Source organism: Primulina huaijiensis, chromosome 10 (assembly GCF_012295235.1).
Source record: "Primulina huaijiensis isolate GDHJ02 chromosome 10, ASM1229523v2, whole genome shotgun sequence".
NCBI classification, from domain to species: Eukaryota; Viridiplantae; Streptophyta; class Magnoliopsida; order Lamiales; family Gesneriaceae; genus Primulina; species Primulina huaijiensis.
The window spans coordinates 9,964,517-9,992,206 of NC_133315.1; the positions used below are offsets into that span (position 1 = coordinate 9,964,517).

General features: G+C 40.2%; 1 pseudogene; it reads left to right on the forward strand.

The window, feature by feature from the left end:
* The window catches only part of LOC140985880 (uncharacterized), a 71,602-nt pseudogene extending 44,469 nt beyond the window's left edge, over positions 1-27,133 (forward strand).
* The last annotated feature ends 557 nt before the right edge of the window (positions 27,134-27,690 follow it).

The following is a 27,690-nucleotide window of genomic DNA, read 5'->3' on the forward strand; positions in this document are numbered from 1 at the left end:
TTATTCTCACCGGAGTTTCCGGCTGTTGTTGTGTCTGTATGTGTACATAACAACAGGTGGGGCAGGATCAGGGTCGCGAGCAAGATGAGAGATCAAGATATTGTGGTGATTTCGGGCATCGCAGATTACTAGTTGTTTTGTACTAGACGTGTACTGGATTTTCTGAACACTAGTATATGATTGTACTAAAACAAAGTTGTATGTACATTATGTTTGTTTAATCGAATAAAGAATAGTTTCATGCTTCATTTATACATTTGATTTAATGTTAAAAGCAAAATTTTGACCCACATTTTCTAGCAAAGATCCAACTAATCCCCAAACAAATTGAGTTAGAGCCCGGGTCCCCACATAACTTTTGCGTCGTATCAAATCAAACTTATCAAAAGATTTATCTTTTGTGGCGTTTGTCAATCGAATATCACGAGGGTTGCCAAGGACGAGTTCTTTGGAGGTTCTCTTGTACGCGATTGTTCTTTCGTTGATTAGTTGTTGCTAGACCGCGTGATCTAGAGGCGATTATCACACCTATCAATTACTTGTTTCAAAGATCGGGACAAATCAAAGATCTCGTGGGCGGGATCGTATCATATTTTCATTCTTCATACACCATGAACAATATAAAAGTCATGTTCAATCTCAATATTGATACCTCAATCAATATGTAAAACATAATGAGCTAAATGACTATCTATAATGACATAAACGTATTAATAATCATTTGTACGAGTAACGGGCATTACAGTTTTACAGAGTATGGTATATGTACATTGCTATGTAAGAGTTCCACTTGCTGAGTTTCGTACTCATTTCAGTTATTCGTGTGATGCAGATAAGAGTGACGGGCCGGGACGTTGATTGGAGCCGGGGTCATATGCATAAGAGAGGGAAGGAAGAAGACTATTTTGCAAGTATTTTGACATGATCACAAAAATGATGTTTTGTATTTTGTTGCCTCATTTGATTGATCAGGTATTAACTTTTGTTTATATATTGTAATGTATTTTAAATCCTTCCTCCCTTCAAAGAAAATTTTAAATTCCGCTGCTATTTTTTTTAAACCGGCCAGAGGGTTACATAAACAACAACAAACTTTCCTATGTGTGCACGTAAAACATGATTCATTAACCATATAAAGGTGCTAGGGGCGTTAGTTAAGCCAAATGACATTACCATCCACTCATATCACCCATACTTGGTTTTAAAAGCAGTTTTCCACTCATCACCTTCCCTCATCCTAATTTGGTGATAACCACTCTTCAAGTCAATTTTGCTAAAGACACATGCACCATGCAATTCATCTAACATATAATCTAGTCTAGGTATGGGATGCCTATACTTAATGGTTATGTTATTGATTGCCCTACAATATACACACATACGCCATGATCCATCCTTCTTAGGTACTAGCAAAACAGGAACAGCATAAGGAGACATGGACTCACGCACAAAACCCATATCTAACAACTCACTTACCTGTCGTTGAAGCTCCTTGGTCTCCTCCGGGTTGCTCCTATAAGCTAGACGATTTGGCAATGCACTCCCAGGCATGAAATCGATTGGTGCTCGATTCCCCTCAATGGTGGTAAGCCTTGAGGTAACTCTTCCGGAAATACATCTTCAAATTCCTGCAAAAGTGAAACAACAATGCTCGTGTGGGGACCCGGACGCTAATCATGTTCTTAATCGTCATTGGGACTAATTAATCAACTATAATAAACAGGGTCTAAAATATTTTTTTTTTATACAAAGCGGAAACGTAATGTAAATCGATCTGAAATACATATTAAACATAAACATAAAAATCTTGTATTGTCTATAATAATGCAACTAGGTCCAACTACATATCAGTGTTGAATCCTAATTTAATTCTGAGCCCGGATCTCCACGCTATCTAGTCCAGCCTCGTTCTCTTCTTGACCCTGATCATGTCCCACCTGTTCTCATGCACACATACAAACAAGACAACAGCCGGATAACTCCGGTGAGAATTATATTCTCAGTATAAACCATGTATACATGCAATCATATAATCAATGTAACAGCATATAAAAGATATTCATAACATTCATCCTAATCAAAACATAAATAAAGTATTCATCGCATGTATCATAATCCGAAACATGAATCAATATCCACAAAAAGTCATATTCTAAACATGTACCAAAATCAGGAACCTAAATCCATGTACCATATTCAGGAACATAAATCAATATTAATCAATGAATCACTTTCCGCGATTCTTTGACTCAGACTCGACTCAGTCCTAATCTAGGGATCCCGATCAGAATAAGAACATACACCCACCTACACTCCCGATCGGGGTGGTGGTACGTTCTTATTCACAGACTTTGGCCCTTTCCATATAGAACATCAGTAATAGAAGCAACTCAAATTCTATCCACTTCGATATGACCAAACGTCCGATGTCCTGACCTATCTGTCAAAGACTATGGCACTTTCGCCATATTCTTATCCTGTGACAAGGTGCAATGTGCCAGTGACTATTCTATCATTATCAGGCACTTCTGTCACAAGACCAATCATTTAATACCTGCTATCTATATATAAATAGAACAAGCATATCAATTCATTCATTAATTGCAAATATCAATGCAATAAAATAAAGTATGTGATTTAGGGAAACTCGAGTCAAACCTCACTCGAGTTGTGCAATCCCAACTCAACATTAATTTATACCTTTATCTTCTCCGTTTGACGAAGACGAAGTCTCGAATTCAACTCTGTCCATATCCAATCTGGCAATGACAATATCGAATAGATACAATATCAGTATATAACTCAGTTCAAAACCTGTTCTGATCATTACTCAAATCCCAACACAATCTGATCAATATCAATAGACATACGGTACCACACTACAATCTCAATAAATACTGAATCTGATCAAATGTCAATCTGCTGATATTTCGACGGCATAATAATACAATCTCAATAACCCCGTCAATCTCAACATCACAGATATAATCCCAGAACTCATAATCGATATCGGTATAACTCAGAATCTCAACGATAATACAAATCTGATATCGAATCTCAATCAATTCAACTCCAAAAATCATAACAATTACATAAACAGTCTGTTCTTTAATCTGACTTCAAATATACGATGTCTACTGTATCAAAAACACCATATATGATTCATATTTGATTCTGACAATATCATAATTTCAAATCATGTCTAAACGTAACAAAACTTACGTCCAGTTGTACCCTGCGTTGATAGGAACACAGTACTGAAGTCGGATTCAAAATCGGACAGACGGATCTTCCGTAACCTTCAAATTTCTAAAAGAAAAGGCGTAAGGATTTTCTACAGAGCTTTCCTCGATCGATTTCCTTGAAAATCTGAAGGAACAATTGCAATTCTTATATATATCAATGCATGCTCAAGAAAACGTGGCTTCATCTTCGAAATGCACGTCTCGCGCATATGCGCGACCACCGCTGGCGCATATGCGCGAGACCTTCGAGTCTCGGCGCTTGTGTTCTTGACAGCTCGCGCATATGCGCGCCCCATCGTCGTGCATATGCGCAAGACTTACTGTCTCGTGCACACCCACACTCGCGCATATGCGCGCCTCCATCCGGCGCATATGCGCCAACTCCTCTGGACGTTTTCTTTGGCTAACTGGACACCTCGCGCATATGCGCGCCTTCACTCCGCGCATATGCGCGCAATGTTCTGCCTACCTCGCGCATATGCGCCTGGCTGAGTCGCGCATATGCGCGACGGCTCATCCTCGCACATATTTTACGTCTTTTCTTGTCTTTCCCGATCTAATCCTTTCCGTCTATAATTACCGAGATTAATCAATAAATCATTTAAGATTAATCTCAGATTACGGTAATCAAAATCTCGGGCCTTACAGCTCGGAAGGGTCCCGGCTATATCACTTGTGTTAAAGAGGATCTCTTTATAAAGAATCAACACAAGTGGTTCATGTGTATGCATCAATAGCTTCAACTCACTTTTTTGGGCCATATATGATTTCTTTTTGGCCTCTTTCCTCTCATTTTCTTTCCTCTCATTTTTCTTTTGTATGGCCGTCTAACTCTTTTGATCACTCTTTTTTTCAGCCATTTAATTTTTATTCTCAAAGGTCGTCTCACTTTTTAGTTCACTCTTTTTTTCGGCCTCATCTCTCTTCTTTTTTTCAAATGGTCCTCCAACACTTTCTCCGGGGACAAAGGAAGTAATACAATGGTTTCGTTCTTCAATACAAAGGAGTACCTATTCTTGAACCCATCATGTGTCACCCTCCTATCATATTGCAAAGGTCTACCCAACAAGATATGACATGCATGCATGGGTACCATATCACACAAGATCTCATCCACATACTTCCCAATAGCAAAAGGCACTAGCACTTGTTTTGTAACCTTCACCTCCGCACAATCATTCAACCATTGAAGCCACCATTGAAGCCTATATGGTTAAGGATGCTTTAACGTAGGTAAACCCAATTTTCCTACCATCTCAACACTTGCTACACTAGTACAACTCCCCCCATCTATGATGAGATTGCAAACCTTTTGATTTACAAAACACCTAGTATGGAACAAGTTCTCTCGTTGGTTAGTCTCCTCCTCCTTGACTTGGGCTCTCATGATTCGCCTAGTCACTAGTGCTTCACCTACAACCGCCTCATAACCCTCGTCAGGATCCTCTAATGCCGACATCTCATCATCATCATCATCCTCACTATGAGATTCATACTCACCATAGTCATTTAAAATAATTACCCTTTTATTAGGACATTCACTAGAAATATGACATAACCCTTGACACCTAAAACATTTAACATCTCTAGATCGATTAGAAGGAGTTTCAGATTTACCTTGCACTCCTTGTTTAGGCGCCTCTTGTAACGCCCGAGATTTTATCCTGTGAATCTGAGATGAGTATTTGATTGATTGATATGATTATAGACAGAGCACGTCGAGAATGGATTGGAATTGTTGAGTTGTGAATATGTGCGTGACCAGAAGGTCTCGCGCATATGCGCGAAGAGTGGGCGCGCATATGCACGAGCTGTGTGGTGCCAAGATGTGCCGAGAGAGGGCGCACATATGCGCCAGCAGCTGAAATTGTAAAGTGCCCAGACAGAGCGTCTCGCGCATATGCACCGGTGATGGTCGCGCATATGCGCGAAACGTGTTGAACAAATAATAAGCCACTTGCTCTTACCATGCAAGATATATATACGAATTACACTTCATTCCTTCATTCCTCAGCAGCAATCACCGAGAGAAGCTTTAGGAATTCTATCAAGTTTCATGTTATGGTAGAGAATTGATTGTGCAAAATCCGACCACACGATTTTCAATCCGAGTGTAGATTCTTGTTCCTCTCATCATAAGCTTTCAAAGGATGTAAGTTTTATTGTTTTCTAGCATGGTTTTAAATTCAGATGTTGGGGGAATTATAGTTTGGTTGATAATATGTGTTCTTGAGTTTACGGTAAATGTATAATCAAAAACGGATTGAAGAAAGGATACCGTATGTTATTTTTCTCATTTTCCATCTTATATGGCCTGAGTTGTGTAGAATTTGAAGGTTGTGATATGCATATGATTGTTATTATGAATTGGTGATATTGATCTTATGATGTTTGAGTTACTGGTATCGCAAGATTACGCCGTTATGCCGTCGAAATGTACCGAGATTGAATATCGATCCGTATGTGTACTCCTTTGAGTTAGAGGTTGATATGGTGCATTGTATATATGTCTTTTCAGATTGGTATTGACAGATTGGATATCGAGATTTTTGTTCAAACCGAGACTACGACAAGAAAGGTATAAAGCAATGTTGATTCGGGATTGCACAACTCGAATTAGATCCGATTTGAGTTTTCCAAAATCACGTACTAGATTGTTTTTAATTTGATACGTTTATGCTTTGTCTATTGAATTATATAAATGTACATGAGATAGGTAAGCCTTGGTAGAATTGCCAAGTACTAGATGTTCGGTGGTATCGAAGCATAGGAGAAGATCTACTCCGATGGTAGATATTCGATACAGACAGGACCGAAGTCTAGAAATAAGACGTACCGCCACCACGATTGGGAGAGTAGGTGGGAGACTTGTTACGTCTTATTCACACCGGGATCCCTAGACTTAGATATGAGTCGAGTCAAAGAATAAGAGTCGAAGAGTTTTATATGTATTCACTAATGCGTCAGAAATATTGATTTATGTTTTATTATCTTGTGTTTATTTGCATGACATGCATGTATACATGTTTTATACTAGGATTTGTTCTCACCGGAGTTTCCGGCTGTAATTGTGTCTGTATGTGTGCATGACCCGAAACAAATTGGAGATTCAACCCAAGACTGGCTACAACTTTTAGGTTTACCACTTTTTCAGATTTTGAACAGAAGAGCCGTTTCAGGAGCGATCTTTGAGGTGACTGTGTGCAGAGCGGCGCCCGAGCGATAATAAATGACTGCCCGAGCGCCACCTGTTCTGGAATTTTGGTTCAGACAGAAAGTTCCGCGCTCGAGTGGTAATTTATGACCGCCCGAGCGCCGCCTTATATATAAGAAGATAAGTTTCGACTTTTCTAAGCACTTCCATCAGTTTTTCAACCCTTTTCACAACAAAGCTCGAGAGGAAACCAAGAAGTTTTCTTCCAAAAGCCCCTTTCTTCCTTTCCTTCATCATTTTGAAGATAGATCTTAGTTCTCCATCACAAGAACATCATAGAGGTGTAAGTTTTCTTCTCTTCTAGTTGTTCCACATGTAGAGGAATGATTTTCATCTAGTTTATACAATAGTGACTTAATTATTGGTCTATTTGACAGTATAGGAGCGAGAAACACCATCTCAAACCAGTGTTCTTAAGCTTGGACAGTAAGTTGGCATGTTCTTGAAGTAATACATGAGTAATATTATGATTTCAAATACTTCCCATTGATTATTTCTATATGTACATTGTTAGTATCTTATTGATGAAAACATAGCACCATATTCCATTGTTATGTATTAAATATGTAAGAAACTCATGAATATTGATGATGGGTGCTATGTTATGAACATGAACATGAACATGAAAAGAAAAGGATTGATTTTTACATGATATAGAGCTTGTTGACATCATGGGTGGTTTTAAGTCCACCAAAGCTATTGGCCAATATATGTTCATGGGGCGTGGGGTTGCCAAAGGTTGCTCCCTGACGTCCAACACAGTAGTAGCTATATAATAAAGCAAGCACGGTAGTACAGGTCAACTAATGAGGCTCAAGTACAAAAATGAACATGAATATATGCTATGATATGACATGGTTTAAAGATTCATTGTTGTCACGACTTGATATGTATGTTCCTTCGACGCATATTGATACGTACAAGTGCCAACTTATTGAGTTTTATAAACTCACGTAGCTCATGTATTACAGGATCAGGTAGTGAAGAGACGTAGGATGCCGGTTCGCCAATGGATGCTTGTGACGTGCCTTACCTCGACAAGAACCGGGACTTCTTATTGTATAGCTTCCGCATATGTATTGTACGAAAATATGTCAGGGTTTGAAACAAGTTCTACAATGTTTATGTCTAGGTGTATGATGATACAGAATATGTTTGTATGTAAGAATACGATTATATATATGTGTTGATGTTAATGCTTGAGTTGAGTTTTTGGTTTTTACAAGAATGTAGGGACATCATGCCAAAATTTTTATAAACCGTCAAAGTGATGCCCTTGTTTGATTTGCTTCATAATACAGTTATATCAGTCAAACCCTATTTTGATTATGGTAATTATACTAAGTATAGAGTAAGGGTGTGGCATTTTAGTTGGTATCAGAGCCCACGGTTCTTCGACAGGGAAGACACTGCACTTCATCCACATGGAGAACTCGGCAAGCTAGTATCTTTGTATTCCATAGGTTATGCTAAGGGAGGTGTCTATGTGATCTATATGTAGGTGAAGATAAGCGACGATGCCACCTAAACGTAAGGTACATGAAGGAGAGTCATCTAAGGGCAAAGCCCCAGCGGTCGAAGGTGAGGGCAGTGCACCACGACCTATAGATGATTTTGCTCAGCTGCTCCAACAACAAGCGAAAGTCCATGGGGAGCAGATACAGCAATTATTGGAGATGCAACGGACTACACATGAGCAGGCACATGCACAAGCCATGATCCACAAACAAGGGCCTGTTCAAACAGATGTGTATGATCGTTTTCGACGTCTGAACCCTCCTGAATTCATGGGAAGCACCGATCCGGCAGTAGCAGAGGAATGGATTAAATCATTGGAGTCCATCTTCTCCTACCTCATATGGATGATGCTGACAAAGTAACTTGTGCCGTCTTTTTATTAACAAAACATGCAGGAATATGGTGGGAGAGTGCAAGGGTTGCATTACCGGTTGGACCATTGACATGGGAAACTTTCAAAACCGTATTTTACAACAAGTATGTCAGTAAAGATGTACGAGCCAAGAAAGCCAGCTATTTCCTTAACCTGAAGCAAGGAACCATGTGAATGACCGAATACATACAAAAATTTGAAGCTGGAGTTCAATATGTACCATATATTGTACAAGATGACACAAGTAAGGGCGAACACTTTATGCAGGGACTTTGCTCTGAAATTAAAAGAGATGTACGGATGTCGAAAGTTGCTACGTATGGGGAGATAGTAGAAAGAGCACTTATGGCAGAGCAAGATGAAGATGACATTGACAGGGACAGGCAACAACGAAGGCAGCAGTACTTAGAAGAGCCAAGGAACGGGACAAGGCAAAAAGACTGATAGCAGGGGTACTAGACCAGAGGAACCCCGTGGCAAGGGTCCCCCTCCACGTAAAGAAAAAGATAGACCACCTTGTCTTAAATGTGGCAAACTTCATAGCGGGGAATGTATGCAAGGTTCCAATGTTTGTTATCGTTGTAAAAAGCCAGGGCATCTCGCTAGGAATTGTCCAGGGATTTCTGAGAAAGTACAGGGACGCCTTTTTTCCACGACTAAAGAGGAAGTGAATGCGGATACATCGATGATCACTGGTATGTACTTGATTTCTGGTATTACTGCTATTGTTTTACTAGATTCAGGAGCCACGCATTACTTTATTTCGGAATTGTTTGAAAGGAGACTGGGCATTACAGCAAGTACAACAGAGGCACAACACGCCATAGCTTTACCTTCTGGGCAAGAATTACAGACAAATCAGATTGTGCGAGGGTGTCCAATATATGTCCAAGGCCATCAGATGTATGCTGACTTGATAGTTCTGAGGATGACTGATTTTGATGTGATATTGGGAATGGATTGGCTCTCGAAGTACAGAGTTACTATTGACTGTGGCATAAAGATGATCAAATTTGCGCCGATAGGAGCTGAACTATTCACAGTAGCAAGTGCAGGTATATCCTTACCTCTTCGGATAATCTCTTGTATGAAAGCTTGTAAATCACTACATAAGGGGTGTCAAGGATATTTAGCATCGGTGTTAACTATTGATCAACCTATTTGTGAGTTAAAAGATACAGATGTTGTTTGTGAATTTCTAGAGGTATTTTCGGATGATGTAACAGGCTTACCCTCAGATAGAGAGATCGAATTTGTAATTGATGTTGTGGCAGGAACTCATCCGATCTCAAAAGCTCCTTATCGATTAGCTCCTACAGAAATGAAATAATGGAAAGAACAGTTACATGAGTTGCTTGATAAAGGGTTTATTAGACCGAGCTTTTCACCGTGGGGTGAACCTGTTTTATTTGTGAAGAAGAAAGACGGTACCCTCCGTCTATATATTGATTATAGGGAGTTGAACAAAGTGACAATCAAAAATAAGTATCCACTCCCCAGAATTGATGATTTGTTTGATCAATTACAAGGAGCTGCCATCTATTCAAAGATTGATTTACGATCAGGCTATCATCAATTAAAAGTTAAATCAGATGGTATCTCAAAGACTGCCTTCCGAACCAGGTACTGGCATTATGAATTTCTTGTAATGCCATTTGGACTAACGAATGCACCAGCTGCTTTTATGGATTTAATGAACAGAATTTTCAAGCCATTTCTAGACAAGTTCGTGATTGTATTTATAGATGATATTCTCGTCTACTCACGAACTACAGAGGAGCATCGAGAACATCTGCAATTAGTTTTGCAAACTTTGAAAGATAAACAGTTATATGCCAAATGGAAGAAATGCGAATTTTGGCTTGAACAAGTATCATTCTTGGGTCATATCATTTCAAAAGAAGGCATATCCGTGGATCCAAGCAAGATTGAAGCTGTTAATAACTGGCTACGACCAACTACTGTTACTGAGGTACGTAGTTTTCTTGGGTTAGCTGGTTATTACCGTCGGTTTATAGCGGGATTTTCTAAGATAGCATTGCCTTTGACTGCTTTAACACGAAAGAATGTGAAATTTGAATGGAACGAAGCATGTGATCGTAGTTTCCAAAATTTAAAGACAAAATTGACATCAGCACCAGTCCTTGCTATTCCAGAAGGATCAGGAAATTTTGTGGTATACAGTGATGCTTCGAAACAAGGTTTAGGAGCAGTTTTAATGCAACATGGGAAGGTGATTGCTTATGCCTCAAGACAATTGAAAGAATATGAAAAGAATTATCCCACACATGATTTAGAATTGGCAGCAGTGGTATTTGCGTTGAAAATATGGCGCCATTATCTGTATGGTGAACGGTGTGAAATTTACACGGACCACAAGAGTTTGAAATATTTATTCACGCAAAAAGAATTGAATATGCGTCAACGACGTTGGTTGGAATTAGTGAAAGATTATGATTGTGTTATTAACTATCATCCAGGTAAAGCCAATGTTGTTGCAGATGCATTAAGTCGAAAGTCCAGTTCTATTGCTACAATGCAAGTACAAGAACAAATTTTATGGGATTTACAGAATATGAAGATTGATGTTATGCCAAAGGGAACTGCAATCCAATTATCATCTCTCATGGTTCGACCAACACTTGCAGATAGAATCAGGGCCGAACAAAGTGTAGACAATGAATTACAACAACTGAGGCAGCGAGATGAAGAAAAAGGCAATTTGAACTTTGAATTGAATGGAGAAGGAATGTGGACATATCGAGGTAGATTGTGTGTGCCAAAACAAGGAACAATCAGAAATGACATTCTTATTGATGCACATGCTACACCCTACTCGATCCATCCAGGAGGCACGAAAATGTACAAGGATTTGAAACCATTATTTTGGTGGCCAGGTATGAAAAAGGACATTGCTCAATTTGTTGCACAATGTCTAACTTGTCAACAGGTCAAGATTGAACATCAAAGACCAGCAGGGCTCCTGAAACCGCTACCCATTCCTGAGTGGAAATGGGAACATATCACAATGGATTTCATCCTTGGTTTGCCAAGAACACAAAGAGGATTCAATGCTATATGGGTTATTGTGGATCGACTTACGAAATCAGCTCACTTTCTTCCGGTGAAGACCACATACACGATGAATCAATATGCTGAAGAATACATCAAGGAGATAGTGAGGCTTCATGGCATCCCAGTGTCCATTGTATCTGATAGAGATCCCAAATTTACGTCTGCATTTTGGAAGAGTTTACATCATGCTATGGGAACTCGATTGGCATTCAGTACAGCATTTCACCCTCAAACTGATGGACAATCAGAACGAGTAAATCAGATCTTAGAAGATATGTTGAGGGCCTGTACTATTGATTTTCCAGGCAGTTGGGACAGTAAACTACCGTTGGCTGAATTTACCTACAACAATAGCTATCAGTCAAGCATTGGAATGGCACCATATACTGCATTATATGGTAGAAAATGTCGATCTCCAGTACATTGGGATGAAGTAGGAGAAAGAAAGTTATTAGGCCCTGAATTGGTACAACAGACAGCCGAATTGGTGACCAAGATCAGAGAAAGAATGCACACTGCCCAGAGTCGACAGAAAAGCTATGCTGATGTGCGACGTCGACGATTGGAATTTCAGGTTGGTGACCATGTATTTGTAAAGATATCACCATTGAAGGGCATATTACGTTTTGGTAAGAAAGGAAAATTGAGTCCAAGATATATTGGTCCATTTGAAATCTTGGAAAGAATAGGAGACAGAGCCTACCGAGTTGCTTTACCACCAAACTTGTCAAACGTTCATAATGTTTTTCACGTTTCCATGCTACGAAAGTATTTAGCTAATCCTTCTCATGTTCTTCATTATGAACCGTTGGAGCTTGCATCGAATCTCTCATATGAAGAACGACCGGTACAAATCCTCGATAGGAAATCAAAAGTGTTACGAGGCAAGGAAATACCCTTAGTGAAACTGTTATGGCGTAATCATACAATTGAAGAAGCAACTTGGGAGCGAGAAGACGAGATCCAACAGAGATATCCAGAACTATATGGTATGTCAAATTTCGAGGACGAAATTCTTTGAAGGAGGGGAGAATTGTAATGCCCGGTTACTCGTACAAATGATTAGTAATACGTTTATGTCATTATAGATAGTTATTTAGCTCATTATGTTTTACATATTGATTGAGGTATCAATATTGAGATTGAACATGACTTTTATATTGTTCATGGTGTATTGAAAATGAAAATATGTCTAAATAGTTATAGTAAGATGTGTAGGTAGAAGTAGTGTTATGAAGTTGATAGGAAATGAGATGAAATTGTGGTAGTTTTTACGAGTTTTAGCATAATGATTTGAATATTGATCCAAATTGAGTGAGGCCATAACCATTAGAAAGCTAAGATATAATGCAACAACTTTCATGTTTTGAGTTTTGTTCAAATCATTAGGGAAGACGAGCCAAAAGTGGTCCGAAGTGTGTCGTGTGTATCGTTGTTCCTGCATTGATACATGTTGGGAGAATAGGCATATCATTTTACTTAGAACTCCAAATGACCCGAAAACAATTGGAGATTCAAGCCAAGACATAGGGCTACAACTTTTTCTTTACCACTTTTTCATATTATGAACAGAAGAGCCGTTTCTGGAGCGATCTTTGAGGTGACTGTGCGCAGAGCGGCGCCCGAGCGGTAATAAATGACCGCCCGAGCGCCACCTGTTCTGGAATTTTTGTTCGGACAGAAAGTTCCGCGCTCGAGCGGTAACTTAGGACCGCCCGAGCGCCGCCTTATATATAAGAAGATAAGTTTCGACTTTTCTAAGCACTTCCATCAGTTGTTCAACCCTTTTCACAGCAAAGCTCGAGAGGAAACCAAGAAGTTTTCTTCCAAAAGCCCCTTTCTTCCTTTCCTTCATCATTTTGAAGATAGATCTTAGTTCTCCATCACAAGAACATCATAGCGGTGTAAGATTTCTTCTCTTTTAGTTGTTCCACATGTAGAGGAATGATTTTCATCTAGTTTTAAAATAGTGACTGAATTATTGGTCTATTTGACAGTATAGGAGCGAGAAACACCATCTCAAACCAGTGTTATTAAGCTTGGACAGCAAGTTGGCATGTTCTTGAAGTAATACATGAGTAATATTATGATTTCAAATGCTTCCCATTGATTATTTCTATATGTACATTGTTAGTATCTTATTGATGAAAACATAGCACCATATTCCATTGTTATGTATTAAATATGTAAGAAACTCATGAATATTGATGATGGGTGCTATGTTATGATCATGAAAAGAAAAGAATTGATTTTTTACATGATATAGAGCTTGTTGACATCATGGGTGGTTTTAAGTCCACCAAACCTATTGGCCAATATAAGTTTGATTTTTGTTTACAAAGCTAAAGCCTTGAAAAAGTTGAGAGAAAACTCAAAAACTTTTATAAAATATCAATGATAATATGAAAAGTGTTCAATTTTTCGTCCATCTATTGACTACAAATCAAAAGATATGATAAATCTAGTTATCTAACTAATTAAAACTCTAAAATAGGAAAAGATAATGTTTCTCGGAACAAGGCACACTCGAGCGCGAGATTCAACCGCTCGGGCACGGAGTCTTCTGGACAGGTCGCGCTCGGGCGGTAATATTTTACCGCTCGGGCGCCGCTGCTTCTGGAGTTCACGTCCTGGACAGTATGTTTGGCGCTCGGGCGGTAAGATTTGGCCGCTCGGGCGCCGTGGTATCTGGACTCCTCTTGATTTAGCACTTGAATAAAGTTCCTTTGGCTCCCAAACTTATTTCCATGCATCTCGAACCCTTCAGCACTTTGCACCTCGCTTGTAAGTCCTTCTTCCTTGCTCATAAGCCCCTACAACGCCTCTTTAAACTTCTTCAGTCGTCCCCTCGTGATTGGTCCCGCTGGTAACTCTAAGGGATCCCATGCTTTCCTTGGGACGTGCACATCCGTGTTCGCATCATCCTCCCCTTCTTGAAAAGGATTTGTCCTCAAATCCAGCTCGTCACCTACATCAAACAACGACAAGTCACTAATATTGAAAGTAGAACTCACGTTATACTCACCTGGTAGATCGAGTTTGTAGGCATTGTCATTGATCCTTTCAAGTACTTGAAATGGTCCATCACCCCTAGGTAATAGTTTAGAACGTCTCTTCTCGGGGAACCTTTCCTTCCTCAAGTGTAGCCACACCCAATCACCTTTCTCAAATATCACCTTCTTCTTTCCCTTGTTGGCTTGCTTGGTGTATCGTTCATTCTTCTTTTCAATATTAGCTTTGACCTTCTCATGCAAACTCCTAACAAATTCCGCCTTCTTTTTCCCATCCATGTTTAACCTTTCACTCACAGGTAAAGACATCAAATCTAACGGAGTCAAAGGGTTAAAACCATAAACAATTTCAAATGGCGAATAGTTCGTAGTAAAATGCACGCAACGATTATAAGCAAACTCAACAAATGGCAAACAATTTTCCCAATTCTTCAAGTTCTTTTTAAGAATAGCACGCAAAAGTGTTCCTAATGTCCTATTGACAACTTCAGTTTGCCCATCCGTTTGAGGATGACAAGTAGTAGAAAACAACAATTTTGTGCCAAGTTTAGCCCATAAAGTCTTCCAAAAGTAACTCAAGAATTTAACATCACGGTCAGAAACAATAGTCCTAGGCATGCCATGCAACCTAACGACTTCTCTAAAGAACAAATCCGCAATGTGAGACGCATCATCAGTTTTGTGACAAGCAATGAAATGTGCCATCTTAGAGAATCTATCAACAACAACAAATATTGAATCCCTCCCCTTCTTAGTCCTAGGCAACCCCAAAACAAAGTCCATAGAAATGTCAACCCAAGGCTCACTAGGAACAGGAAGTGGTGTATACAATCCATGTGGTTGTGTCCTAGACTTAGCTTGTCTACAAGTTATGCACTTATCACAAACACGCTCAACATCACGCTTCATGTGTGGCCAATAGAAATGTTCATGCAATGCACTTAAAGTTTTTGCCACACCAAAGTGTCCCATCAAACCACCCCCATGTGCCTCCCTAACAAGTAATTCACGAACGGATGATCTAGGGATGCACAACCTATCTTCTCTAAACAAGAAACCATTATGCAAATAGAATTTATCATGTGGACCATGCATACAAGTTTCAAACTCATTCTTAAAATCGTCATCTAGCACATACAACTCCTTGACATGCTCAAACCCCAATATTTTAGACTCCAAGGTAGAGAAAAGTAAGTACCTTCGTGATAGTGCGTCGGCCACTATATTTTCCTTACCTTGTTTGTACTTTATTATGTAGGGGAATGTCTCTATGAATGCCACCCACTTGGCATGCCGCTTGTTCAGCTTTTGTTGCCCCTTAAGGTGCTTTAGAGACTCATGATCCGTATGAATCACAAACTCCTTAGGCCTCAAGTAGTGCTGCCACGTCTCTAGAGTCCTCACAAGTGCGTAGAACTCCTTATCATACGTGGGATAGTTCAGGGCGGCTCCATTGAGTTTCTCGCTAAAGTACGCCACGGGCCGTCCCCCTTGCATCAAAACTCCGCCGATACCTACGCCTGAAGCATCACATTCAATTTCAAACGTATTAGCAAAGTCAGGCAAAACAAGTAAAGGAGCATTAATTAATTTTTGCTTAATAGTATTAAAAGACTTCTCTTGCTCCTCGCCCCAATGGAATGGAACGTTCTTCTTGATCACCGCTGTCATGGGTGCTGCCAATGTGCTAAAATCCTTTACAAACCTCCTATAGAAGCTTGCAAGTCCATGAAAACTTCGGACTTGACCAACAGTAGTAGGCGATGGCCAATCTCGAATAGCACTTACCTTGTCCTCATCCACTTGTATCCCCTGTGAGCTTACCACAAAACCAAGGAAGACAAGTTTGCTTGTACAAAAATCACATTTCTTTAGGTTAGCATATAGATTTTCAGCCCTTAGTGTGATTAGCACAAGTTTCAAGTGATCAACATGCTCATCCAAGTCTTTGCTATATACTAGGATATCATCAAAGTAAACAACAACAAATTTCCCTATGTATGCACGCAAGACATGGTTCATTAACCTCATAAAGGTGCTAGGAGCGTTAGTTAAGCCAAATGGCATCACCATCCACTCATACAACCCGTACTTGGTTTTAAAAGCAGTTTTCCACTCATCACCTTCCCTCATCCTAATTTGGTGATAACCACTTTTCAAATCAATTTTGCTAAAGATACAAGCACCATGCAATTCATCTAACATATCATCTAGTCTAGGTATGGGATGCCTATACTTAATGGTGATGTTATTGATTGCCCTACAATCCACACACATACGCCATGAACCATCTTTCTTAGGAACTAACAAAACAGGCACAGCACAAGGGGACATGGACTCACGCACAAAACCCATATCTAACAACTCACTTACCTGTCGTTGAAGCTCCTTAGCCTCCTCCGGATTGCTCCTATAAGCCGGACGATTTGGTAATGCACTCCCGGGCACCAAATCAATTTGGTGCTCAATCCCCCTCAATGGTGGTAGCCCTTGAGGTAGCTCCTCCGGAAATATATCATCAAATTCCTGCAAAAGTGAAACAACAATGCTCGGAAGGGACCCGGCTATATCACTTGTGTTAAAGAGGATCTCTTTATAAAGAATCAACACAAGTGGTTCACGTGTGTGCATCAATTGCTTCAACTCACTTTTTTGGGCCATGTATGTTTTCTTTTTGGCCTCTTTCCTCTCATTTTCTTTTCCCTCATTTTCTTTCCTCTCCTTTTTCTTTTGTATGGCTATCTCACTTTTTTTGTCACTCTTTTTTTCAGCCATTTCATTTTTATCTTCAAAGGCCATCTCACTTTTTAATTCACTCTTTTTTTCGGCCTCATCTCTCCTCTTTTTTTTCAATTGGTCCTCCAACACTTGCTTTGGGGACAAAGGAAGTAAAACAATGGACTCCTTTTTCAACACAAATGAGTACTTGTTCTTGAACCCATCATGTGTCACTCGCCTATCATATTGCCAAGGTCTACCCAACAAGATATGGCAAGCATGCATAGGTACCACATCACACAAGACCTCATCCACATACTTCCCAATAGAAAAAGGCACTAGCACTTGTTTTGTCACCTTCACTTCCGCACAATCATTCAACCATTGAAGCCTATATGGTTGAGGATGCTTTAATGTAGGTAAACCCAATTTCTCTACCATCTCACAACTAGCCACATTAGTACAACTCCCCCCATCTATGATTAAATTGCAAACCTTTTGATTTACAAAACATCTAGTATGGAATAAGTTTTCCCTTTGGTTAGTCTCCTCCTCCTTGACTTGGGCACTCATGATACGCCTAGTCACTAGTGCTTCTCCAACAACCGCCTCATAACCCTCGTCAGGATCCTCTAATGCAGGCATCTCATCATCATCATCACCCTCACTATGAGATTCATACTCACCATAGTCATTCAAGATCATCACCCTCTTATTAGGACATTCACTAGAAATATGACCCAACCCTTGACACCTAAAACATTTAGTATCTCTAGATCGATTAGAAGGAGTTTCAGATTTACCTTGCACTCCTTGCTTAGGTGCCTCTTGTTTGGTCTCAAATTTGGGCTTGCTCACCACCTTATTCTCCTCACGCTTCACCACATTTGATCGCCATGAAGATGATGAACCTCCGGTTTGATTGGTGCGGCCAACTCCACGCCTTTTGAGTTGTTGCTCCACTTTTATGGCCATTTGCACCATTTCGTCTAGATCCAAGTAGTGCCGAAGCTCAACTTGATCTTGGATTTCCCTGTTCAAACCACAAAGAAAACGAGCCATCGTCGCCTCATTATCTTCCTCAATATTAGCCCTAATCATGACTACTTCCATCTCCTTATAGTAGTCCTCAACACTCTTCACCCCTTGCCTTAAAGTTTGTAGCCTCTTAAACATCTCCCTATAGTAGTGGTTGGGCACAAACCTTTTTCTCATCACTCTCTTCATCTCATCCCAAGTTTCTATGGGCCTCTCATTGTACCTCCTCCTAGTGGTCACTAATTGATCCCACCAAATGAGAGCATAGTCTAAAAATTCAACCACCGCCAACCTCACCTTCTTTTGTTCGGAATAGTGGTGACACTCAAACACAAACTCTACCCTCTTTTCCCACTCTAAATATGCCTCCGGATCAGATTTCCCATGGAACGAAGGGATTTTCATCTTAATACTACCCATATTACCATCTTCCCTATTCCCATCATATCTACCCCGAACGGCTTCTCTTCTACCTCTACCAATTCCTCTACCTCTTCCATTCCTACCCCAATTATCATTTTGGCTCTCCTCTTCTCCTCCAAAATCACACTCTTCCTCTTCTTCTTCTCTACCCATATTTTTAGGATTTGATTTTTTTCCACTCGTACTAACCTCAAGCCTATCCAACCGCTCATGTAATGGCTCCATCTCAACCTTCAACATCCTACTAAAATGCCCATACAACGCCTCCATTTGAAACTTAGATAACCCCGGGTTCGAATTATCTCCTACCTCCTTCTCCATTTAATTTCAGATTTGTACCTGCAAGAAAACGTTAGTAGAAAAAAAATATTCCTCACCCAAATTCTCACGATCACTCCAAAGAAATTCACTCGTCTCTCCCCTCGTATTTTGTTTGCTCACAACAAATACTCACTAGTCACTCCAAAGAAATAACACTCACACTCAAATGTTTCCACTCGAATTTGATGTCTCTCTCTAAAGGGTGCTCAAGCTTTGTATTCGTCTATCAAACAATCAAGTTCAAACTCGTGAACAAATGCGATCGACTCACGTGGACTGCGTAGACAAGCAAGTTGAAGATAGATATTTATTTATTTATTTATTTTTTTGACTGTGTGAGACACTTCTATATGACTCACAAAAAGGAATAGAACAAAATATCAAAAAGAAATATTGGCAAATTTTCGGATTTTTGGTATTTTTTTTTTTGCCTGCTCTGAAAATTCCGAAAATTCAGATAAAAATAAGACACGAAGTTTCGTGTATCACAGATTCACGAACGACAAAGAATAATAGAACAAATCAGGTCTGAAAGCGGAACTAAAGAATAATTAGATCTGAAGGATAAACTTACTTGAATTCAATGAACCTAAGCTCTGATACCAAATGATGTGAATCCACGTACGAATAAAAGCAAACATGATTAAATATGAATCGCGCCCTCAATTTAATATCGAACAAGGAATTCGTGTTGTCCCGATCTTTTGAATCAAGTGTGTGTGTTGTGATTTTCACCTCTAAAATTTGAGAAGTTTAGCAACAAATAATCACGAGATAAACAATCGAAAATTATGACGAACCTTCAAAGAACAAGTCTAAGACAATCCGCACAAGCACGATCGACAAACGCCACAAAGTTAAAAACTTTGATAAGTTTGATTTTTGTATACAAAGCTAAAGCCTTGAAAAAGTTGAGAGAAAACTCAAAAACTTTTATAAAATATCAATGATAATCTGAAAAGTATTCAATTTTTCGTCCATATACTGACTACAAATCAAAAGATATGATAAATCTAGTTACCTAACTAATTAAAACTCTAAAACAGGAAAAGATAATGTTTCTCGGAACAAGGCGCGCTCGAGCGCGAGATTCAACCGCTCGGGCGCGGAGTCTTCTGAACAGGTCGCGCTCGGGCGGTAATATTTTACCGCTCGGGCGCCGCTGCTTCTGGAGTTCACGTCCTGGACAGTATGTTTGGCGCTCGGGCGGTAAGATTTGGCCGCTCGGGCGCCGTGGTATCTGGACTCCTCTTGATTTAGCACTTGAATAACGTTCCTTTGGCTCCCAAACTTATTTCCATGCATCTCGAACCCTTCAGCACTTTGCACCTCGCTTGTAAGTCCTTCTTCCTTGCTNGCTGACGTCCAACACAGTAGTAGCTATATAATAAAGCAAGCACGGTAGTACAGGTCAACTAATGAGGCTCAAGTACAAAAATGAACATGAATATATGATATGATATGACATGGTTTAAAGATTCATTGTTGTCACGACTTGATATGTATGTTCCTTCGACGCATATTGTTACGTACAAGTGCCAACTTCTTGAGTTTTATAAACTCACATAGCTCATGTATTACAGGATCAGGTAGTGAAGAGACGTAGGATGCCGGTTCGCCAATGGATGCTTGTGACGTGCCTTACCTCGACAAGAACCAGGACTTCTTATTGTATAGCTTCCGCATATGTATTGTACGAAAATATGTCAGGGTTTGAAACAAGTTTTACAATGTTAATGTCTAGGTGTATGATGATACATAATATGTTTGTATGTAAGAATACGATTATATATATGTGTTGATGTTAATGTTTGAGTTTAATTTTTTGGTTTTTACAAGAATGTAGGGACATCATGCCAAAATTTTTATAAACCGTCAAAGTAATGCCCTTGTTTGATTTGCTTCAAACTACAGTTATATCAGTCAAACCCTATTTTGATTATGGTAATTATACTAAGTATAGAGTAAGGGTGAGACAATAGCATTATGTATGATTTATATACACTTGTTTATAATGTTAAAAGCAAAATTTTGACCCACATTTTCTAGCAAAGATCCACTTAATCCCAAAGATAATTGAGTTAGAGCCCGGGTCCCCACAACAGTTGGTATCAGAGCAGTATCTTCTGTAGACTGAACTAGAAGAGAGTGAGAGGGGTAGATCGAGTCGTCTTCCTTGCTTTTGTGATGTTAGCATGCTATTCATTATATGTTGATTTACATTTGTCCTATATGAAAGCATGTTTTTTGTTGTAATACATGTCTACCTGTTTATTTGATTTGATTGCGACATGTATTAAGAACGAAATGAATCAGAACCGATTCTGGATCAGAGGTATATGATCAGAGGAGGACTGAGACAGATTGTATAGATTGTGTACTAATCCGGTTGATAATCAGATATGCCTCCTCGAAGAGCAGCAGTTCCTGTGCGTCCGGTGCCAGAACAGGGCAGTACTTCGAATGATCCTATGGATGTGACTGCAACACCGATGGAGACACTACTGAAACGGTTGCTGTGGGGACTCGGGCTCTAACTCAATTATCTTTGGGATTAAGTGGATCTTTGCTAGAAAATGTGGGTCAAAATTTTTGCTTTTAATATCAAAAACAGTTGTATAAAAATCATACACAAACAACATTCTTTATTTTATTTTAACAAAGTAGATACACGTCTTGTTCCATACAATTCGTACAAACTAGAGTTTATTACACATTACATATCCAATGTAAACACTACTAGTTCCTCTGCTATGCCCGAAATCACCACTCTAATCTCGATCTCTCATCCTCGGCGTGACCCTGATCCTGTCCCACCTGTTGTTATGCACACATACAGACACAACAACAGTCGGATACTCCGGTGAAAAAATATCCCAGTATAAAACATGTATACATGCATATACACAATATAAATCATGAACATACTATCATGAATGTAATCAACAACAATACATCTTATAATATATGAAACATAATCATAATAAGTCAAGCAATGTAAATCAAACTCATATCTTTGACTCAATTCATATCTAAATCTAGGGATCCCGATGTGAATAAGACGTAACAAGTCTCCCACCTACCCTCCCAATCGTGGTGGCGGTACGTCTTATTCCTAGACTTCGGCCCTGTCTGTATCGAATATCTACAACCGGAGGCGATCTTCTCCTGTGCGTCGATACCACCGAACGTTTAGAACTTGGCAATTCTGCCAATGACTCTCCTATCTCAATGCTTAGACATACATCAACCTAAAGCACAAGTATAGCAAGGTATAAAAATCTAGTATGTGATTTTGGGAAACTCGAATCAAATCTAACTCGAGTTGTATCTTCCCGAACCAACATGAATTATACCTTTCTTGTCGTAGTCCTGGTCTGAACAAGTCGAAGTCTTGCAATATTGATACAAATCAGTCAATACAAATCTGAAATGACATGTATAAAATGTACCATATCAACCTCTAACTCAACGAAGTACACATACGGATCAATATTCAATCTCGGTACATTTCGACGGTATAACGGCGTAATCTTGCGATACCGGTAACTCAAACCTCATAATATCAACGTTACCAATTCATAACAACAATCATATCTATCTCATAACCTCCATTTTCTGCATAAACTCATGACATGTATGCTGAAAATTAGCAAGAATCACATACGGTGTCCGTTCTTCGATCCGGTTGCGAATATATGTTGCTTATCATCTTACGAACACATAATATAGAGTATATATTGATTTGCTCAACCTCTAACTTTCAAATCATGCCGTACTTGAATAAAACTTACCTCTTTTTGATGCTACTAACAAGATGATCAAGAATCTAACCTCGGATTGAAAATCGGATGGCCGGATCGTGTACAATCGAATTTGTTTAGCTAAAAATCAGGAGTAGCTATGGATTCTCTCGGCTCTCTTCCTGGTTTTTCTGAATTGTGAATGAAGACTTGTATATATATCATGCATGGCAAGGGGAAAATGGCTTATTCTTTGTTCAACACGTCTCGCGCATATGCGCGACCCTCATCGGCGCATATGCGCTAGACTTTCGGTCTCGGCATTTTGGCTGTGCTGCTGCTCGCGCATATGCGAGCACTCTTCTCGCGCATATGCGCGAGACCTTCGTCTCGGCACATTCTAAAATCAATTGCCCTGCGCACATCACGACTTCTTGGAACCGCACAGCTCGTGCATATGCGCACCCACCAGCCGCGCATATGCGCGAGACCTGTTGTCCTCGCACATATGGGACTCGCGCATATGCGCGCATCTCTGCCGCGCATGTGCGCGATACCTACGGGATTTCAACCTATGCTAACTCATGCACGTCCATTCGGCTCGCAACGTGGTCCATCTATAGACGCTACAAATCATAATCATTAATCCCAGATTAGCAACATAAAATTCTCGGGCATTACAGTTTCAATCCTTCAAACCACCGACACTGAAAGGTACTGAGAGTGCTATTGATTGTGAAAGCTGGTTAGATGACATCGAGATGTTATTCGAGTCCCTTGACTATACCGATGAGCGTCGAGTGAAGTTAATTGGGCATCAACTGCTTGAAGTCGCAAAGAATTGGTGGTTTACCACAAAGAGAGCGTTGGAGCATCGTGGCACAGAGATCACTTGGAAAGTCTTTAAAGCAGAGTTTTATCAACGCTTCTTTCTTGTGTCATATAGAAAAGATAAAGGTGTTGAATTTTTCAATCTGAGACAGTTACAATTCAATATCGAAGAATATGTGGCAAAGTTCTCGACATTGCTAAGATTTGCTCCTCACGTTGCAGAGAGTGACGAGGCCGTTGCAGACCAGTTTATCAATAGCTTGAATCCTGATGTCTTTACCTTGGTGAACACCGGCAGACCAAAAAACTTTGCAGATGCCTTGAACCGAGCCAAGGGAGCGGAAGCGGGTCTGATTAAGCAACGAGGACTATCGTATGCTGCTCCGGTTCCGAGACCACCACAACCCTCGTTTCAATCCCCTCCCAGATTCAAAAGTGGTGGTAGTAGTAGTGGCAAGAAAGATCAACAGAAAGCTCGAGGAAAACAGTTCAGGGGATCAGGGAGCAGTTCGTCGAGCTCCAGTGGGTCACGACAGAGAGGTCTTGGCCAGAGTACAGAGTATGCAGGTGTGTATTGCAGTTCTTGTGGAGGCAGACATGCCACTGAACAGTGTCAGGGCGTGATGGGTCGTTGCAATATCTGCAGACAGCAAGGAAACTTCTCCAGGGTTTGTCCACAGAAAGGGGTACAGCAAGCTCAGAGTGTAGGAGCATCTGGTTCCGTAAATCAGCCTGAGAGGCAAGCTTCATCTGTTCATTCCTTTCAGCCAACCCCTACACAGACCCAGCCCCGAGCCAGAGGTAGCCAGACAGTGAGCCAGTCTCCTAGACAGCAGGCTCGAGTATTTGCACTGACAGAAGAGCAGGCCCAAGATGCACCAGATGATGTGATTGCAGGTAACTGTTTTCTTTGCGGCTATCCTGCCTATGTATTGATAGATACAGGTGCATCTCATACATTCATATCAGAACGCTTTGCATTGTTACACTCATTGCCTGTCGAGTCATTAGCTACTGTAGTGTCAGTCTCTTCTCCTTTGGGAAGTGGTTTGATATCCGTGACATCGGTTAGACATTGTATACTACAATTTGAGGGTAATGAGATTAATTTAGATTGCATTGTGATTGGATTATCTGATTTTGATTGTATTGTCGGTATCGATATGTTAACCAAGTACCGAGCCACTGTAGATTGTTTTCAGAAGGTCGTCAGATTCAGACCAGAGATGGCAGATGAGTGGAAATTCTACGGTAAAGGATCCAGATATCGGATTTATTTAATATCTGTATTATCTATGACTCGATTATTACACAAAAGAGCAGAGGGATTCCTTGTGTATACAGTAGATTTACTGAAATCGAGCCCTACCTTGGCAGAATTGCCAGTGGTATGTGAATTTGCTGATGTGTTCCCAGACGAGATTCCAGGGTTACCTCCAGCCCGAGAGATAGAGTTTAGAATTGAGCTTATTCCAGGTACAGTTCCGATTTCTAGAGCTCCGTACCGAATGGCGCCAATCGAATTGAAAGAATTAAAAACTCAGTTAGAAGATCTATTAACCAAGGGATACTTCAGACCGAGTGTGTCTCCTTGGGGCGCTCCCGTCCTGTTTGTTCGAAAGAAAGATGGTTCGATGAGACTTTTTATTGACTACCGACAACTGAACAAAGCAACGATAAAAGAATAAATACCCATTGCCTCGTATTGACGATTAATTTGATCAGTTGCAGGGTTCTTCAGTATATTCCAAGATCGATCTGAGATCTGGATATCACCAGCTGAGGGTCAGAGATTCTGATATACCGAAGACAGCTTTCAGAACCAGGTATGGACATTATGAGTTTATTGTCGTGCCGTTTGGTTTGACGAATGCTCCAGCTATTTTTATGGGTCTAATGAACCGTGTGTTTCAGAAATATCTCGATGATTTCGTAATTATTTTTATCCATGATATTTTGATTTATTCGAAGAATATGATTGATCATGCTGAGCATCTGAGAACTGTATTGAGAACTTTGAGAACTGAGAAGTTATATGCTAAACTGTCGAAATGTGAATTCTGGTTGAGACAGGTTGTATTTCTAGGTCACATCATATCCGGAGATGGTATATCAGTTGATCCCAGTAAGGTTGAGGCAGTGATCAGTTTGCCGAGACCGACATCAGTGCCAGAAATTAGCAGTTTTATGGGTTTGGCAGGGTATTACCGTCGATTTATTAAAGATTTCTCGAGTATTGCTAAACCTATTACGCAGTTGACTCAGAAGAATGCACCATTTGTATGGTCTGAAGACTGGGAGTCCAGTTTTCTTGAGTTGAAGAAAAGACTGACAAGTGCACCGATCTTGACTATTCCATCAGGTACTGGTGATTTTATTGTGTATTGTAATGCTTTATTCCATACAGAATGACGTATCGATATGATCAGATGGCAGAGATATGTGTCAGGGAGATAGTCAGATTGCATGGTGTGCCGAAGTCGATCGTATCAGATCGTGATCCACGATTCACCTCACACTTTTGGCACAGTCTGAAGCAGGCTTTAGGTACGACATTACACCTGAGTACTGCTTATCATCCCCAGACAGACGGACAGTTAGAGCGGACTATCCAGACCTTAGAGGATATGCTAAGAGCTGTAGTGCTAGATTTTGGCACTAATTGGCAAGAATCATTAGCTTTATGTGAATTCTCGTACAACAACAGTTATCAGACGAGCATCGAGATGGCACCGTTTAAGGCTTTATATGGAAATAAGCACAGATCTCCGCTGTATTGGGATGACATCTTAGAAGTACCAGAGCTTGGGCCTGATATGATCCGAGAAATAACTGATAAAGTAAGACTGATCCAGAAAAGAATGAAGACAGCTCAGGATAGACAAGCCAAGTATGCGAATGTACGTCGTCGACCGTTAGTGTTTGAACAGGGAGACAGAGTATTCCTGAAAATGTCACCTTTCAGAGGTGTTGTCAGATTTGGCAAACACGGTAAGTTGTCTCCTAGATACATCGGTCTGTACGAGATTCTTGAGAAGATTGGCGATCGTGCATATCGACTTGCTCTTCCTCCTTCTTTATCCGGGATACATGATTTTTTCATGTGTCGCTGCTACGGAAATATCTGCCAGATACTTCTCATATTTTTAGAAAGGTACGGAATGTATCGTCAAATATTCAATATGATTCCACAAGATCTAGTTTCGTTCAAGTAACGGATTCTAGCCAACCGAAAGGATCTTCTGATCAATCCAGAGATCATTTGGATTCCATTAGTAATGAGGATTCGGAATATCACACATTGATCAATCAAAGAGAGATTCAACAACTAAAAGAAAGATCGATTCTTTGGGATCCTTCCTTTCTTCAAACGGAAGGAACAGAGATAGAATCAGATCGATTCCCGAAATGCCTTTCTGGATATTCCTCAATGTCCCGGCTATTCACGGAACGTGAGAAGCAGATGATTGTGTATGGCATCGCCACTCCCTTTGGCAGCATCCACTAATTCGGAACTTAATTTGAAAGCCATATTTCGACCCGGACGTTTTCGGGATGCCGCTAATAACCAACGAATGGCAAGTGCTTTTCCTTGTGTGGATCCTATTTCAATGGGAACTTGATGAGTCGATCCACCTACACGTCTTGCTTTTACTGCTTCTTCCGCCTGACGAGGCCGAACTCGATGAGACTTTGAGTTATTTTGAGCAGCCGATTCAGATTATTGATCAGAAAGACAAACAGCTCAGAACGAAGACTATTCCGCTGGTGAAAGTCCAATGGAGTCGTCATGGCACTGAAGAAGCTACCTGGGAGACGGAATCAGAGATGAGACAGAAATATCCAGAGTTATTTTCATGACGTGAGTATTTATTTAGTTTTTGAGTATATTGCTTCCTTTACAAACTTTGATTGATTGCCTGAGATTTCGGGGACGAAATCATATCTTAGAGGGGGAGAAACGTAACGCCCGAGATTTTATCTTGTTAATCTTAGATGAGTATTTGATTGATTGATATGATTATAGACAGAGCACGTCGAGATTGGATTGGAATTGTTGAGTTGTGAATATGTGCGTGACCAGAAGGTCTCGCGCATATGCGCGAGCTGTGTGGTGCCAAGATGTGCCGAGACGAAGGTCTCGCGCATATGCGCGACAAGAGGCGCGCATATGCACGAG